Raw genomic sequence first — 18,798 nt, forward strand, 5'->3', positions numbered from 1 at the left:
AGTAAAGTCCAGAAAAGTGAATTTTAACTAAAAACTAATAAAAATATAATAAAAACTCAACTAAAACTACCAAAAACATACTAAAAACAATGCCAAAAAGCGTACAAATTATCCGCTCATCACAACACCAAACTTAAATTGTTGCTTGTCCTCAAGCAACTGAAAATCAAATAAGATAAAAAGAAGAGAATATGCAATGAATTCCAAAAACATCTATGAAGATCAGTATTAATTAGATGAGCGGGGCTTTTAGCTTTTTGCCTCTGAACAGTTTTGGCATCTCACTCTATCCTTTGCAACTCAGAATGATTGGCTTCTTTAGGAACTCAGAATCCAGATAGTGTTAGTGATTCTCCTAGTTAAGTATGATGATTCTTGAACACAGCTACTTATTGAGTCTTGGCCGTGGCCCAAAGCACTCTGTCCTCCAGTATTACCACCGGATACATACATGCCACAGACACATAATTGGGTGAACCTTTTCAGATTGTGACTCAGCTTTGCTAGAGTCCCCAATTAGAGGTGTCCAGGGTTCTTAAGCACACTCTTATTGCCTTGGATCACAACTTTATTCCTCCTCTTTTTTTTTCTTTTCTTTCTTTCTATTTTTTTTCGTTTGCTTCTTTCCTTTTTTTTTTGTATTCACTACTTTTTCTTGCTTCAAGAATCATTTTTAATGATTTTTCAGATCCTCAGTAACATGTCTCCTTTTTCATCATTCTTTCAAGAGCCAACATTCATGAACCACAAATTCAAGATACATATGCACTGTTTAAGCATACATTCAGAGAACAAGAGTATTGCCACCACATCAAAATAATTAAACTGTTATAAAATTCAAAATTCATGCAATTCTTTCCTTTTCAATTTAAGCACGTTTTTATTCAAGAAAGGTGATGGATTCATAGGACATTCATAACTTTAAGGCATAGACACTAAGACACTAATGATCACAAGACACAAACATAGATAACATAAAGCACAAAATTCGAAAAACAGAAGAATAAAGAACAAGGAAATTAAAGAACGGGTCCACCTTAGTGATGGCGGCTCTTTCTTCCTCTTGAAGATCCTATGGAGTGCTTGAGCTCCTCAATGTCTCTTCCTTGTCTTTGTTGCTCCTCTCTCATGATTCTTTGATCTTCTCTAATTTCATGGAGGAGAATGGAGTGTTCTTGATGCTCCACCCTTAGTTGTCCCATGTTGGAACTCAATTCTCCTAGGGAGGTGTTTACTTGCTCCCAATAGTTTTGTGGAGGAAAGTGCATCCCTTGAGGCATCTCAGGGATCTCTTGATGAGAGGGGTCTCTTGTGTGCTCCATCCTTTTTTTGGTAATGGGCTTATCCTCATCAATGGGGATGTCTCCCTCTATGTCAACTCCAACTGAATAACAGAGGTGACAAATGAGGTGAGGAAAGGCTAACCTTGCTAAGGTAGAGGACTTATCCGCCACCTTGTAGAGTTCTTGGGCTATGACCTCATGAACTTCCACTTCTTCTCCAATCATGATGCTATGGATCATGATAGCCCGGTCTATGGTAACTTCGGACCGGTTGCTAGTGGGAATGATTGAGCGTTGTATGAATTCTAACCATCCTCTAGCCACGGGTTTGAGGTCATGCCTTCTCAGTTGAACCGGCTTGCCTCTTGAATCTTGCTTCCATCGTGCGCCCTCTTCACATATGATTGTGAGGACTTGGTCCAACCTTTGATCAAAGTTGACCCTTCTTGTGTAAGGATGTTCATCTCCTTGCATTATAGGCAAGTTGAACGCCACCCTCACACTCTCAGGACTAAAGTCCAAGTATTTCCCCCGAACCATAGTGAGATAATTCTTTGGATCCGGGTTCATACTTTGATCATGGTTCTTTGTGATCCATGTATTGGCATAGAACTCTTGAACCATCAAGATTCCGACTTGTTGAATGGGGTTGGTAAGTACTTCCCAACCTCTTCTTCGGATCTCATGGCGGATCTCCGGATATTCACCCTTTTTGAGTGAAAAGGGGACCTCGGGGATCACCTTCTTCAAGGCCACAACTTCATAGAAGTGGTCTTGATGCACCCTTGAGATGAATCTATCCATCTCCCATGACTCGGAGGTGGAAGCTTTTGCCTTCCCTTTCCTCTTTTTAGAGGTTTCTCCGGCCTTGGATGCCATAAATGGTTATGGAAAAACGAAAAAGCAATGCTTTTACCACACCAAACTTAAAATGTTTGCTCGTCCTCGAGCAAAAGAAGAAAGAATAGGGTAGAAGAAGAAGAAATGAGGAAGAGGGAGATGGTGGTGTGTTCGGCTAAAGAGGGGGAGAAGTGGTGTTTAGGTTGTGTGAAAATGAAGTGTTGAAGAAGGGTATATATAGGAGAGAGGGGAGAAGGAAGTTCGGCCATTATGGGTGGGTTTGGGAGGGAAAGTGGTTTGAATTTGAAGGGTGAGGTTGGTGGGGTTTTATGAAGGATGGATGTGAGTGGTGAAGAGAAAAGATGGGATTTGATAGGTGAAGGGTTTTTGGGGAAGAGGTGTTGAGGTGATTGGTGAATGGGGGAAGAAGAGAGAGGGTGGTGGTGGGATCCTGTGGGGTCCACAGATCCTATGGTGTCAAGGAAAAGTCATCCCTGCACCAAATAGCATCAAAATCCACGTTTTGAGCTATTTCTGGCGTTAAAACGCCGGGCTGGTGCCCATTCCTGGCGTTTAACGCCAGGTTCTAGCCCTTTTCTGGCGTTTAACGCCAGTCTGGTGCCCTTTTCTGGCGTTAAACGCCCAGAATGGTGCCAGACTGGGCGTTAAACGCCCAACTGCTAGGCTTACTGGCGTTTAAACGCCAGCAGCTTCTTCCTCCAGGGTGTGCTGTTTTTCTTCCTGTTTTTCATTCTGTTTTTGCTTTTTTCATTGTTTTTGTGACTTCTTATGATCATCAACCTACAAAAAAGATAAAATAACAAAAGAAAATAGTTAACTATAAAACATTGGGTTGCCTCCCAACAAGCGCTTCTTTAATGTCATTAGCTTGACAGAGGACTCTCATGGAGCCTCAGAAATGCTCAGAACCGTGTTGGAACCTCCCAACACCAAACTTAGAGTTTGAATGTGGGGGTTCAACACCAAACTTAGAGTTTGGTTGTGGCCTCCCAACACCAAACTTAGAGTTTGACTGTGGGGGCTCTGCTTGGCTCTGTTTTGAGGGAAGCTCTTCATGCTTCCTCTCCATGATGATAGAGGGATGTCCTTGGGCCTTAAACACCAAGGATTCTTCATCCACTTGAATGATCAACTCTCCTCTATCAACATCAATCACAGCCTTTGCTGTGGCTAGGAAGGGTCTGCCAAGGATGATGGATTCATCCATGCACTTCCCAGTCTCTAGGACTATGAAATCAGTAGGGATGTAATGGTCTTCAACTTTTACCAGAACATCCTCTACAAGTCCATGAGCTTGTTTTCTTGAGTTGTCTGCCATCTCTAGTGAGATTTTTGCAGCTTGCACCTCAAAGATCCCTAATTTCTCCATTACAAAGAGGGGCATGAGGTTTACACTTGACCCTAAGTCACACAAGGCCTTCTTGAAGGTCATGGTGCCTATGGTACAAGGTATAGAAAACTTCCCAGGATCCTGCCTCTTTTGAGGCAGTTTCTGCCTAGACAAGTCATCCAGTTCTTTGGTGAGCAAGGGAGGTTCATCTTCCCAAGTCTCATTTCCAAATAACTTGTCATTTAGCTTCATGATTGCTCCAAGATATTTAGCAACTTGCTCTTCAGTGACATACTCATCCTCTTCAGAGGAAGAATACTCATCAGAGCTCATGAAAGGCAGAAGTAAGTCCAATGGAATCTCTATGGTCTCATCTTGAGCCTCAGATTCCCATGGTTCCTTATTGGGGAACTCATTAGAGGTCAGTGGACGTCCAGTGAGGTCTTCCTCAGTGGCGTCCTCTGCCTCTTCTTCCTTCCAGAATTCGGCCATGTTGATGGCCTTGCACTCTCCCTTTGGATTTTCTTCTGTATTACTTGGGAGAGTACTAGGAGGGAGTTCAGTAACTTTCTTACTCAGCTGACCCACTTGTCCTTCCAAATTCCTAATGGAGGACCTTGTTTCATTCATGAAACTTTGAGTGGTCTTTATTAGATCAGAGACCATTGTTGCTAAGTCAGAGGTATTCTGCTTAGAACTCTCTGTCTGTTGCTGAGAAGATGATGGAAAAGGCTTGTTATTGCCAAGCCTGTTTCTTCCACCATTATTGTTATTGAAACCTTGTTGAGGTCTCTCTTGATTCTTCCATGAGAAATTTAGGTGATTTCTCCATGAAGAATTATAGGTGTTTCCATAGGGTTCTCCTAGGTAATTCACCTCTTCCATTGAAGGATTCTCAGGATCATAAGCTTCTTCCTCAGATGAAGCTTCCTTAGTACTGCCAGGTGCATTTTGCATTCCAGACAGACTTTGAGAAATCAAATTGACTTGTTGAGTCAATATCTTGTTCTGAGCCAGTATGGCATTCAGAGTGTCAATCTCAAGAACTCCTTTCTTCTGACTAGTCCCATTGTTCACAGGATTCCTTTCAGAAGTGTACATGAATTGGTTATTTGCAACCATTTCAATCAGCTCTTGAGCCTCTGTAGGCGTCTTCTTCAGATGAAGAGATCCTCCAGCAGAGCTATCCAAAGACATCTTGGATAGTTCAGAGAGACCATCATAGAAAATACCTATGATGCTCCATTCAGAAAGCATGTCTGAGGGACATCTTCTGATTAATTGTTTGTATCTTTCCCAAGCTTCATAGAGGGATTCTCCATCCTTCTGTCTGAAGGTTTGGACTTCCACTCTAAGCTTACTCCATCTTTGAGGTGGAAAGAACTTTGCCAAGAAGGCATTGACTAGCTTTTCCCAAGAGTCCAGGCTTTCTTTAGGTTGAGAATCCAACCATATTCTAGCTCTGTCTCTTACAGCAAAAGGGAATAGCATCAGTCTATAGACCTCAGGGTCAACCCCATTAGTCTTGACTGTGTCACAGATTTGCAAGAACTCAGCTAAAAACTGATGAGGATCTTCTATTGGAAGTCCATGGAACTTGCAATTCTGTTGCATTAGAGAAACTAATTGAGGCTTTAGCTCAAAGTTGTTTGCTCCAATGGCAGGGATAGAGATGCTTCTCCCATAGAAATCAGGAGTAGGTGCAGTAAAGTCACCCAGCACCTTCCTTGCATTGTTGGCATTGTTGTTGTTTTCGGCTGCCATGTGTTCTTCTTCTTTGAAGAATTCGGTCAGGTCCTCTAAAGAGAGTTGTGCCTTGGCTTCTCTTAGTTTTCGCTTCAGGGTCCTTTCAGGTTCAGGGTCAGCTTCAACAAGAATGCCTTTGTCTCTGCTCCTGCTCATAAGAAAGAGAAGAGAACAAGAAAAGGTGGAATCCTCTATGTCACAGTATAGAGATTCCTTGAAGTGTTAGAGGAAAAGAAAAATAGAAGAAAGAAGGAGAAGAAGAATTCGAACTTTAATTAGATAAGGTTCGAATTGTGCATTAAGAAGGAGTGGTACTCCATAAATAGAAGGATGTGGGAGGAGGGAAGAGAATTTTCGAAAATTTCAATTAAAAGATTTTGAAAACATTTTGAAAATTTGATTGATAATTTTCGAAAATTCAAAGTGAAAAAGAAGTCAAGTGATTTTTGAAAAAGATTTTGAAATTAGAAGTTTTAAAAAGATTTGATTGAAAACTATTTTGAAAAAGATGTGATAAAAAAAAAATTATGATTGAAAAGTTATGGTCTTAAAAAGATGTGATTGAGAAGATATGATTTGAAAACAATTTTAAAAGATATGATTTGAAAACAATTTGAAAAGATATGATTTTAAAAATTAGTGACTTGCCTAACAAGAAAAGATATGATTCAAACATGAAACCTTCCTCAACAGAAAAGGCAAAAAAAATGCTCAATCAAATCATTAATTGTTAGTAAGTATCTTTGAAAAAGGAAAGAAATTGATTTTGAAAACATTTGATTGAAAAGATATGATTTGAAAAAGATTTGATTTTGAAAAACTTTGAAAACTTGAAAAAAAAATTGATTTTGAAAACAAAATCTTCCCCCTAGCACCATCCTGGCGTTAAACGCCCAGAATGGTATACATTCTGGCGTTTAACGCCCAAAATGCTACCTCTTTGGGCGTTAAACGCCCAACCAGGTACCCTGGCTGGCGTTTAAACGCCAGTCTGTCTTCTTCACTGGGCATTTTTGAATGCTCAGCTTTTCTATATAATTCCTCTGCAGTATGTTCTGAATCTTCAATTCTTTGTATCATTGACTTGAAAAGACACAAATTAAAAATATTTTTGGATTTTTTATAATCAAAATGCAACAAGAATCAAATAACAATGCATGCAAGACACTAAACTTAAGATGAGACACTAAACTTAAGCAAGAAACATCAAATATTTTTTTTTTTGGTTTTTATGATTTTGTAATTTTTTTTTTTGTGTTTTTCGAAAATTAAGTGAGAAAAGGTATCAAAAATTCTTAATGAGAATTCCAGGAATCAGTGCAATGCTAGTCTAAGACTCCGGTCCAGGAATTAGACATGGCTTCACAGCCAGCCAAGCTTTCAAAGAAAGCTTCGGTCCAAAACACTAGACATGACCAAAGGTCAGCCAAGCCTTAGCAGATCACTGCTCCAAAAGCAAAATTGATGAAAATCAACAAGCTCTTGTGGTGATAAGTTGAAACCTTGGTCCAATCAGATTAGACATGGCTTCTCAGCCAGCCAGATTTCAACAAATCATCATGAAACTCTAGAATTCATCTTCAAGAATTTCGAAAAAAAATAAGTACCTAATCTAAGCAACAAGATGAACCGTCAGTTGTCCAAACTGAACAATCTCAGGCATTGTTACCAAAAGCTTGCTCAAGACTTGAACAATCCCCGGCAACGGCACCAAAAACTTGGTGCGCGAAATTGTGATCACTACAACTTCACACAACTAACCAGCAAGTGCACTGGGTCGTCCAAGTAATACCTTACGTGAGTAAGGGTCGATCCCACGGAGATTGTTGCTATTGAAGCAAGCTATGGTCATCTTGTAAATCTTAGTCAGGCAAACTCAAATGTATGATGGTGATAAACGAAAATGACATAAAAGATAAAGATAGTGATACTTATGTAATTCATTGGTAGGAACTTCAGATAAGCGCATGAAGATGCCTTCCCTTCCGTCTCTCTGCTTTCCTACTGCCTTCATCCAATCCTTCTTACTCCTTTCCATGGCAAGCTCATGTAGGGTTTCACCGTTGTCAATGGCTACCTCCCATCCTCGCAGTGAAAGCTAATGCTCACGCACTCTGTCACAGTACGGCCAATCACCGGTTGGTTCCCGCTCCTACTGGAATAGAACCCATTGATTCTTTTGCGTTGTCACTACGCCCAGCAGGTTACAAGTTTGAAGCATGTCACAGTTATTCAATCATTGAATCCTACTCAGAATACCACAGACAAGGTTAGACCTTCCGGATTCTCTTGAATGCCGCCATCAGTTCTTGCCTATACCACGAAGACTCTGATCTCACGAAATGGCTGGCTCGTTTGTCAGGCGAGCACTCGGTTGTCAGGCGATCAACCATGCATCGTGCAATCAGGAATCCAAGAGATATTCACTAAGCCTCGGATGCGTGTAGAACAAGAGTGGTTGTCAGTCACTTTGTTCATGTGTGAGAATGGTGATGGGCGTCAATCATCACCTTCATCATGTTGAAGAACAAGTGATATCTTGGACAAAGAACAAGCGGAATTGAATAGAAGAACAATAGTAATTGCATTAATACTCGAGGTACAGCAGAGCTCCACACCTTAATCTATGGTGTGTAGAAACTCCACCGTTGAAAATACATAAGCATAAGGTCTAGGCATGGCCGAATGGCCAGCCTCCCAATGATCTAAGATAGCATAAAACGAAGATAGCTACCAAAGTCCCTAATACAATAGTAAAAGGTCCTACTTATAGATAACTAGTAGCCTAGGGTGTACAGAAGTGAGTAAATGACATAAAAATCCACTTCCGGGCCCACTTGGTGTGTGCTTGGGCTGAGCAATGAAGCAATTTCGTGTAGAGACTCTTCTTGGAGTTAAACGCCAGCTTTTATGCCAGTTTGGGCGTTTAACTCCCATTTAGGTGCCAGTTCCGGCGTTTAACGCTGGAATTTCTTGAGGTGACTTTGAACGCCGGTTTGGGCCATCAAATCTTGGGCAAAGTATGGACTATCATATATTGCTGGAAAGCCCAGGATGTCTACTTTCCAACGCCGTTGAGAGCGCGCCAATTGGGCTTCTGTAGCTCCAGAAAATCCACTTCGAGTGCAGGGAGGTCAGAATCCAACAGCATCTGCAGTCCTTTTTGGTCTCTGAATCAGATTTTTGCTCAGGTCCCTCAATTTCAGCCAGAAAATACCTGAAATCACAGAAAAATACACAAACTCATAGTAAAGTCCAGAAAAGTGAATTTTAACTAAAAACTAATAAAAATATAATAAAAACTCAACTAAAACTACCAAAAACATACTAAAAATAATGCCAAAAAGCGTACAAATTATCCGCTCATCACCTTGCCAGATTCTTGGTTAATGGTCCTTGGAATGCTTCTGGGACTATATTAATCTTCAAGAATGGGATAGTGGCAAGGATCACACTCGCACGCATATATAAAATAAGAGTTATATGCTTAAAGAAGTCCTATGAGTACAGAAGTTAATTAATTTTGAACATTATTTGTAATGAATTTCAGCTAATTGTAAAAAAATCTTATTGAATTTTGTAGTATCCACCCTAAATGGGTCATACAAGACGCAATAGCATTTTAAGTTTTCAACCCTTGTCAGGATATATTATCCATTACACTTTGAGAAGCAATGAGAAATTATTAACTTTGTAACTAATTCACTTTCATGGTACCAAGAACTTATCACATGCTCTGTAGAAAGTAACAAAAAAACATTGATATGAATTTAGAGAAAGACAGTGGAAACCTCCAGAGTATTTCGATGGTAATGAATAAAACCAAATATCAACATACGGCGCCTTCCATCGATGAGCAGTGCTCTGTGAGTACCGCTGGCTAAATGGACCTGCAAACACACACCCAACAATTAAGAAGAGGAAGAAGAAGAAGAGGAAGAAGAAGAAGGAGGAGGAGGAGGAGGAGGAGGAGGAGGAGAACCACACAGAGATGCGCCTAGAGAAGATCCACCCAACGAAGAAGAAGGAGGAGGCCAAAAGAGAAGAGATTTTTGGGGGGTAGGGGTGAAGGGGGAGAAACCCTCGAAGCCAATTTGGGGTTCCTGAAGTAGTTTTTTTTAACTATTTAATTTTTAATTTAAATTATAAGGAGAAAATGGTCTTTTATTAATTATGTAGTGTCTTGTTCTTAATAACAAACACAATATTAGACACTATTTTAATGTCACGTCTATTATATCCAAACATTATACACAAACACAAATATTTTATGTCTATGTCTCAAGTGTCTATGTCTTAATGTCTATGTCTTAATACATACACAAACCAAACGCAGCCTTATGTATCCGGTGGTAATACTGGAAAATAAAGTGCTTAGGGCCACGGCCAAGACTCATAAAGTAGCTATGTTCAAGAATCAACATACTAAACTAGGAGAATCAATAATACTATCTGAATTCTGAGTTCCTATGGATGCCAACCATTCTGAATTTCAAAGGATAAAGTGAGATGCCAAAACTGTTCAGAAGCAAAAAGCTACTAGTCCCGCTCATCTAATTAGAATCTGAGCTTCACTTGAAACTCTGAGATATTATTGTTTCTTAATTTCTTTTCATCCTATTTTATTTATCTAGTTGCTTGAGGACAAGCAACAGTTTAAGTTTGGTGTTGTGATGAGCGGATATTTTATACGCTTTTTGGGGTAATTTCATGTAGATTTTAGTATGTTTTAATTAGTTTTTAATAGAATTTTATTAGTTTTTAAGCCAAAATCATATTTCGGGACTTTACTATGAGTTTGTGTGATTTTTTTGTGATTTCAGGTAATTTCTGGCTGAAATTGAGGGAGCTAAGCAAAAATCTGATTTAGGCTGAAAGAGGACTGCTGATGCTGTTAGATTCTGACCTCCCTGCACTCGAAATAGATTTTCTGGAGCTACAGAAGTCCAATTGGCGCGCTCTCAATGGCGTTGGAAAGTAGACATACAGGGCTTTCCAGCAATATATAATAGTCCATACTTTGCGCGAAGATAGACGATGTAAACTGGCGTTCAACGCCAGTATCATGCTGCTGTCTGGCGTCCAGCGCCAGAAATAGGTTACAAGTTGGAGTTCAACGCCCAAAACACGTCACAACCTGGCGTTGAACGCCCAAAACAGCCCAGGCACGTGAGAAGCTTAAGTCTCAGCCCCAGCACACACCAAGTGGGCCCCAGAAGTGGATTTCTGCACTATCTATCATAGTTTACTCATTTTCTGTAAACCTAGGTTATTAGTTTACTATTTAAACAACTTTTAGAGACTTATTTTGTATCTCATGACATTTTTAGATCTGAATTTTATACACTTTGACGGCATGAGTCTCTAAACTCCATTGTTGGGGGTGAGGAGCTCTGCAGCGTCTCGATGAATTAATGCAATTGTTTCTATTTCTCCATTCAAACGTGTGTGTTCCTATCTAAGATGTTCATTCGCGCTTAATTATGAAGAAGGTGATGATCCGTGACACTCATCACCTTCCTCAATCCATGAACGTGTGCCTGACAACCACCTCCGTTCTACATCAGATTGAATGAGCTTCTCTTAGATTCTTTAATCAGAATCTTCGTGGTATAAGCTAGAATTGATGGCGGGCACTCTTGAGGATCCGGAAAGCCTAAACCTTGTCTGTGGTATTCCGAGTAGGATTCAAGGATTGAATGGCTGTGACGAGCTTCAAACTCGCGATTGCTGGGCGTGATGACAAACGCAAAAGGATCAATGGATCCTATTCCAACATGATCGAGAACCAACAGCTGATTAGCCGTGCTGTGACAGAGCATTTGGACCGTTTTCACTGAGAGGATGGGAGGTAGCCACTGACAATGGTGATACCCTACATACAGCTTGCCATAGAAGGAACTTTGCACTTTTCCATGGATGGAATATTACATTACAGAAATTTAGAAGACAAAGCATCTCCAAAACTCCAACATATTCTCCATTACTGCATTACAAGTAATTAATTCACGCTCTTTTATTTTTCTAATAATTCCAACTGATAATTTTAATTGATATCCTGACTAAGAATAATAAAATAAACATAGTTTGCTTCAAACCAATAATCTCCGTTGGATCGACCCTTACTCATGTAAGGTATTACTTGGACGACCCAGTGCACTTGTTGGTTAGTTGTGCGGATTGCAAAAAGTGTGATTGCAATTTTGTGCACCACATAGCTCGACCCAGGGTATGAACAGTTACCTTGTGCAAGCCTACATCCAGTTTCCACCACATAACAGTGGTAAAATTTTCACTATCTTTTCAAGTATTACAAATACCAATTCCCAAGAATTCAACCTAATCTTATTAGGGACAAACCAAACTTCTACCCAAATTTGATTTGGCTAGGTTCACTCCCTAAACTTTCAACCACTAAGTGCTCACTCAACTTAGTAAGGGAATCCTCTCAAGATCATGATACAACCACTAAGTGCTCACCCAACATAGCAATGGATATTTCTCGGATACAAGATGCAAAACAAAAATACAATCAAAAGAGATATGACATAAATCTTGGCTTTTCTCTCCAAGTACCTCTCTTTGCTTTTTCTCTCAATGGCTTTTTCTAAAATGCCTCACTTATATGCCTTTTACCACTGAATAGAAACAAAAAAAGATACAACATACAAATAGAATATTCAATAATAAACTATAAAGGAAATGATGTAGAACAACTCAAAAGCTATCGGATGAATCGGATTCAACACTGTCCAAAACATTGAGTAAGAATAATAGAGAAACTCGCAATGAAACTCAGATCGTGGTTCACTCTCCGTGCCAAAACAGAAGTTGATTTTTCTTTTTGTATGGAGTGAGGTTGCTTATTCTTCAAAGTCAGCTCCTTGATTCTTGAACCAGCTACGATTTTCACTTTCTTTTCTTTACCCAGACCCCAAAAATAGGGATTTAAAATCAGAGGTATGTAATGCAGCAAGTAGAATGACATAAGCGGCTTTATTGGTAACAAATCCTCAATAGGTTTGATAAATTAAAACTATTAATCTAGTGCTTTGACCCCAAATTTCAATATTAGCCATTGATTCACAGCAGATTAAAGTAACCTCCACTTTCTTCATGTTACCCGAAATGGTTGTACAGAGAAAAAGTTAAAATCAACAAATAATAGACTTGCATGTTAATCGAAACTTCATACCTTTATCTTTTGAATTAGTTTAACATCAATATGTTGATTTGATTTGACATTTTCTTCTAAGATTTTCTTTTTCCTTTCTTCTTTTTTGTGCTTGGTAAAAAAGTGAATTTCTCTTTTTTTTTTTCAGTGTGTTTTATCCAAAGCTACAAAGCTCCACCAGTAACAAGATTCTTTTCCTTTCATGAAGGCAATGGGCTGGACTTTGAGCTTGGTCCAAGTAGATATGATTCAGACACTTGGTTTTAGAGTATCAGACATTGGTCCATTGGCTTGATCAAATAGGTGTGATTGTTTGCTAAAAAATTGAGTCTGATTGATTGCAAATACATTTAACTTGGCATAGTCAGCTTTCTTTTTGTTTTGTCCAATTATGAATAGCATATGCAAGATGCATTTTTTATTGGACTTTTCTATCAAAAACAGAGTTAAACCTGTACTATGAACATTCACATCAAACAACTTTTTGTGTTTTCAACATAACTAAATATATGTTTATCATCACCAAGAATATAATTATTATTTTCTAAACTCAACAATTTCTCTCTTGATGACCAACATAATATATGAGGTAATAATCAAAAGAATTGAAATGGGAAAAGTTTAGAGTCCTTTCTTTGATGATACCAGATTGACTTGATGTGCTTCCCCTCTCTTTCATAAGGGCTGTTCCCCTTTTTTTCATAAGGGTTACTTAATGTATGTTTATCGTTTAACATGAGGACACAAATAATAATGCCAACAAAATAATCCAATACATATACTTATTTATAATTTCATGGTTGCACAAAAGCAGAATAATCTATACAAGCTAATATTGTAAGCTTTTACAAAAAAATATTTTATTTGACAGCATAAAAAGTAACAATTCAGCAGCATAAGTATAAGCACAACAGAATCAAAAGCATATAAGTATCCATGAAGTACAAATGACTTAAAGTCAAACAAGTTCAGTTTACAATCACAAGACTAATCAAAACTAATATTAATAACCAATATTCTCAGTAAGACTTACACCTTATCAAGCCTTATATATATTTTTCTCCCTTCTTTTGTCATCAAGATGGGTAAAAAACATAAAACATATAACAGAACCTGCAAAACGATATATTAGAGGTATGTGAAAACCAAAGGTTGTATTCTTGAAAAATAACATCATAGTTGTAGTAAGGTAGTACTGCCAGTACCAAATAAAGCTGTCAGAAAAGATAAAATCAATATATACAAAAAATTTAAAAGATGATGAAGGACCAATCCTTGTTAAAAATTCATATGACCCAAAAAGAAGATTTTGAAAAACAAAAGGAACCACATATGTAATAAGATTCAATCATGGTCCATGTCTTTTTCTCTATACTTAAAAAATCAAATCACTTATTACTTATCCAACAAATATCTCTTTGATTTGCAAAACAAAACTCTCAAACAAGACATTAGCAAGATCAAAATAGAAGATGCAGTTTTTTCAAAAAATTGAAATCATGAGTATGAAAAATATGAAGAAGTATGCAAGATATATGAAGAGTTTTTGTTTTGCAACTGTAGTAAGTTAAGGTAGTTATTGGAAAAAGAGAAATTCAGAACCCTATGCAACTTGATTTAAAAAGAATTTGACTTAAAGATAAAAAAGTTGTATCTAAAGTAATAATTTAAAGTGTAGAAAAGACAAAAGTTTGAAAAGATTTTTTAATGTATGACAAAATCCAATGAGGCTCACTTACAAACAAACAAACTCATATTGGGGCCAAAAGGGTTGTGTTTAAGGAAATACAAAAGATCACTTGTTATCTGAAAAAAATGTTTGGCCCACTTGAAATTAATTCAAAATCAAAGTTCAGAGTTAAAGTTTCATGTTGAAAGCTCTTCATCTGTCTAGAAATGTCTCATTTTGAACTATCTTCAGCCAAAGATTTTGTGAATATATCAGCCAGCTGTTCTTTCGATTTAACAAATTGAATATCAATATTCTCTTTTTTAACATATTCCCTTATTGAGTGAAATCTCAATTCAATATGTTTAGTTTTTGAGTGCAAGACAAGATTTTTAGAAATATTAATGGCATTCATGTTATCACAAAACAAAGGAATATTTTCAGTTTTTAATTTGTGATCGACTAATTGAGTTTTTAACCACAACAATTGAGAACAACAAGATAAGGCAGCAATATATTCATCTTCGGCAGTAGATAAAGCTACTGTGGACTGCTTCTTGCTTGACCACACGTTTAGAGATTTGTCTAGAAAACAGCAAATTCCAGAAGTATTTTTTCTATCCACTTTATCTCCAACAAAATTTGCATCACAATAATTCATTGCAGAAAAATCATCAGACCTAAGATACCTTAAACTAAAGTTGGATGTGTCATGAACATATCTAATGATTCTTTTAACTGCAAATAGATGTGACTCTTTTGGTTGTGATTAGAATCTTGAACAAACACTAACACTTTGCATAATGTCAGGTCTAGAGGATGTAAGATACATAATAGAACCTATCATTCCTTTATACCTAGTTTCATTAACATCTTTCTCAATTTCATCCTTTTCTAATCGTGAATTTGGATGCATTAGAGTTTCCACGGGTTTGACATTCTCCATTTCGAATTTCTTAACTAGTTCCTTGGCATACTTCTCTTGATGAATGAAAAATTTATTTGAAATTTGTTTTATTTGAAACCCAAGAAAAAAAATTAAACTCACTCATCATACTCATGTCAAATTCACTAGTCATGAGTTTACTAAAATCAGCACAAAGAGACTCATCGGCTGAGCCAAAAATTATATCATCAACATAAATTTGAACTAGGATGAAAGAATTATTAGAATTTTTAATGAAAATAAACTAGGATGAAAGAATTATTAGAATTTTAATGAAAATAATAGTGTCAGTGGTGTCTCTTTGAAAATCATTTTTTGAAAGAAAAGAGTTAAGCCTTTCATACCAAGTTCTGGGAGCTTATCTTAAACTATAAAGTACTTTGAAAAGCTTGAAAATATGGTTTGAAGATTCTTTATTTTCAAAACCAGGAGGTTACGCCACATACATTTCTCTATCAATGATACCATTCGAAAATACAAATTTCACATTCATTTGAAAAAGGTTAAAGCCATAATGGGCAGCATATACAAGGAGAAGCCTTATAGCTTCCATTCGGGGTACAGGTGCAAAGGACTCATCAAAAACTAGTCTTTTTTCTTCATCATATCCTTGAGCCACCAATCTTACTTTGTTCCTAGCTATGCTTCAGTCTTCACCCAATTTGTTCCTAAAGATTCACTTAGTGCCAATCATTTTCTTCCCAATTAGATCGAGTACAAGTGCCCACACTTGATTCTTTTTAAATCGTTGTAACTCTTTCTTCTATGCTTTGACCCAAAAGGGATCACCAAGAGCTTCATAAAAAATTTGAGGCTCAATTTGAGGGAGAAAGGCCAAATTTATTTTTCTCTGTTGTTCTTCTAGAAAAGGATCTTGTGGTGACACCTTGTAAAGGATCTCCTATAATAAACTCTTGTGGATAATTCTTTAAAAATCTTCATTCACAGAGTTTTGGAGATTTTGAAATAGATTTAGACATGTTTGATTCAATGGAGCTGGAATTCTCATGAATTTCAATAGTTGCAAGAGATAAAATGAGATGGTCTCCTACAGAATTTTTTGCAACAGCAGATTTAGGATTAGGTTGTTTAGATTTATCTTTTTCTTAATTTTGAGCTTCACTTCTGTTGCTCTCCACTTGATTGGTTGTGTCATAATCTTCCAAAACACTTGAAACAGGATTAGAATCGCAAAATGTAACATGTATAGACTCCTTAATAATTCTAGCATCTTGATGATATACTTTATAGACTTTGCTAGTTATGGAGTAACCAACAAAATACTCTCATACGTCTTTGGATCAAATTTTCTTAAAATTTTTTTTGGTGCTTAAAACAAAGCATTTACATCCAAAAATGTGAAAGTATTTCAGATTTAGTGGAGTTCTCTTCCAAAGTTCATAAGGGGTTTTCTTTAAAAACTTCATTATGATTGTTCTATTCAAGATGTAGCATGCCGTATTCACGGCTTCAACCTAAAGAATTTTAGGAACTTCACTTTCACATAACATGGCTCTAGCTATTTCTTGAAGACTTCTATTTCTTCTTTCCACAATACCATTTTGTTGGGGTGTTCTTGGATAAGAGAAGTTATACGAAATTCCAAGTTCATCACAAAAGGATTCAAAAAATTAATTTTCAAATTCTTTACCATGATCACTTCTAATAGAAGCAATCTTTAAATCTTTTTCATTTTGAATTCTTTTGCTAAAAATTTTAAAAGCTAAAAATACATCATTTTTATGTGCAAGAAATAGAATCTAACTAAATCTTATATAATCATCCACAATTACTAAGCCATAGTATTTATCACCTAGACTTTGAGTTTTAGTTGGATCAAAGAGATCAATATGTAGCAATTAAGTGGTCTTTTAGTAGAAATATCTTCCTTATATTTAAAAGAAAATTTGGTTTGTTTTCCTATTTGACAAGCATCACAAGTGATGTCTTTGTCAAACTTGATTTTAGGAAGAACTTTTATTAAATCCCTTTTCACTAGCTTGTTGATTTGATACATGCTAGTGTGACCCAATCTTTTATGTCATAGCCATTTTTCAGAATCTTTTGAATGAAAACATGCTACATTTTGACTCTTAAGTTCATCTAAAGTGAGGTCATACACATTATCATATCATTTTGCGACAAATAACGCTTCATTAGATTTTTCATTTACAACAAGGCATTCTAATCTTTTGAAAATAACCAAATAACCAAGATCACACAATTGGCTAATACTCAAAAGATTGTGCTTCAATCCATTAACCAAGAAAATATCATCAATGAATAGAGAGATCTTTACTAACTTTTTCAATTGCAATAATTTTTTCTTTACCATAATCACCGAAAGTCACAAATCCTTCATCATACTTGTTGAGTTTGACAAAGAATATTGACTTTTCCATCATATGTCTAGAACATCCACTATCCAAGTACCACATGTCTTTCTTCTTTTTGGATGCTAGGAAACTCTGCACATATTCTTAAGTGACCTTAGGTATCTAAACTAATTTGGATCCTTTGAAATTAATCCATCTTAGTTGCTCAAGAGTATTAAAATCATAAACAATCTTATATGTTTTGTTTTCTACTATTTTTTTCACAATAAAGCATTGAGATAAAGAATGACCATATTTATTGCAAGTAAAACAATGATTTCTGTATGCATAATTTTGAAATTGATTAAAGGTTTTTATTTTTCTGGTGTTTGAGGTAGATGCAACACTTTTGATAATATGGTTTTTATCACTAGCACTATCTTTAGTAACATAGAAGAAGACCAAAATCTTTTAACAGAGGTTTGGTCCGTGATGATGATGCATTATTATCAAAATATAATTTTTCCAAAGCAGCATCACTGTTAGAGGAGTAACCCAGACCAGATTTTAATAAAGATCTTTGATTAGAAAGCAATTTGTTCAAGTTGCTAAAACTATATGCAAATTTTGCTAAATCATTATTCAAACATTTAATCATTTCCTTTAATCTTTCATTTTCTGTAATAAGTTCTTGTGAAGCGTCAATCGAGTGCTTTCCTTTAAATTTTTCAGTTTCAGATTTTAAAAATATGCTTTCTTCAACAAGATCAATAGCACACTCAGTTTCCTATATTTTTTCTTTCAAGAAATCATGTTTAGCTTTCAATGCTTCATTTTCAGTTTTGAATTTACTATATTTACTCAGCAATTTCTCAGAATAATTTGTGAGGTCATTAATAATAACATATAAATTTTTAATAGACAAGTCAAAGTAGTTTACCTTGTCTAATTGATCATGACCAGCCATGAAGCAGACTTGTGCTTCATATTCAGATTCTTCCTCTTCATCGGAATCATTCTCTAGATCCTCCCAAGAGGTCATAAAGACTTTCTTCTTTTCTTTCTTCATTATATCCTCTTTCTTGAGTTTACGGCAGTCAAATTTATAGTGACCAGCCTCTTTACAGTGATGGCAATGTCTTTGCCCAGATCCCTTTTTGTTCCTTTGAACTCGAGCCTTTGCTCTTACCTTTGTTCTGGATTAGCCTTCTTAATTTTCTAGCAAAATATACAATTTCATCATCTAAAAAACTATCATTGGAATCATCCTCCAATGACTCAACTTTTAATTTTAAGGCCACTCCTTTTATTTTTGTATCTTAGCTGGTGTGTATGGTTTCATATACAAGAAATCTCCCTTTTAACTCTTCATATGTTAATGGACTTAGATTGTTGCTTTCGGCTATCACAGTAGCTTTTGTTTCCTATTTTTTTGTAGCTTTTAAGAACATTCATCACAAGAGTTTGTTCAGTG

At 36.5% G+C, this 18,798-nt stretch overlaps 1 non-coding gene across 1 annotated transcript; it reads left to right on the plus strand.

The window, feature by feature from the left end:
• Window positions 1-4,725: 4,725 nt before the first annotated feature.
• Window positions 4,726-4,833, plus strand: LOC130951895 (small nucleolar RNA R71). Its single transcript, XR_009074140.1, has one exon. It is a non-coding gene; the product is annotated as a small nucleolar RNA R71 (small nucleolar RNA).
• The last annotated feature ends 13,965 nt before the right edge of the window (window positions 4,834-18,798 follow it).

Source organism: Arachis stenosperma, chromosome 1 (genome assembly GCF_014773155.1).
Source record: "Arachis stenosperma cultivar V10309 chromosome 1, arast.V10309.gnm1.PFL2, whole genome shotgun sequence".
Classification (NCBI taxonomy): domain Eukaryota; kingdom Viridiplantae; phylum Streptophyta; class Magnoliopsida; order Fabales; family Fabaceae; genus Arachis; species Arachis stenosperma.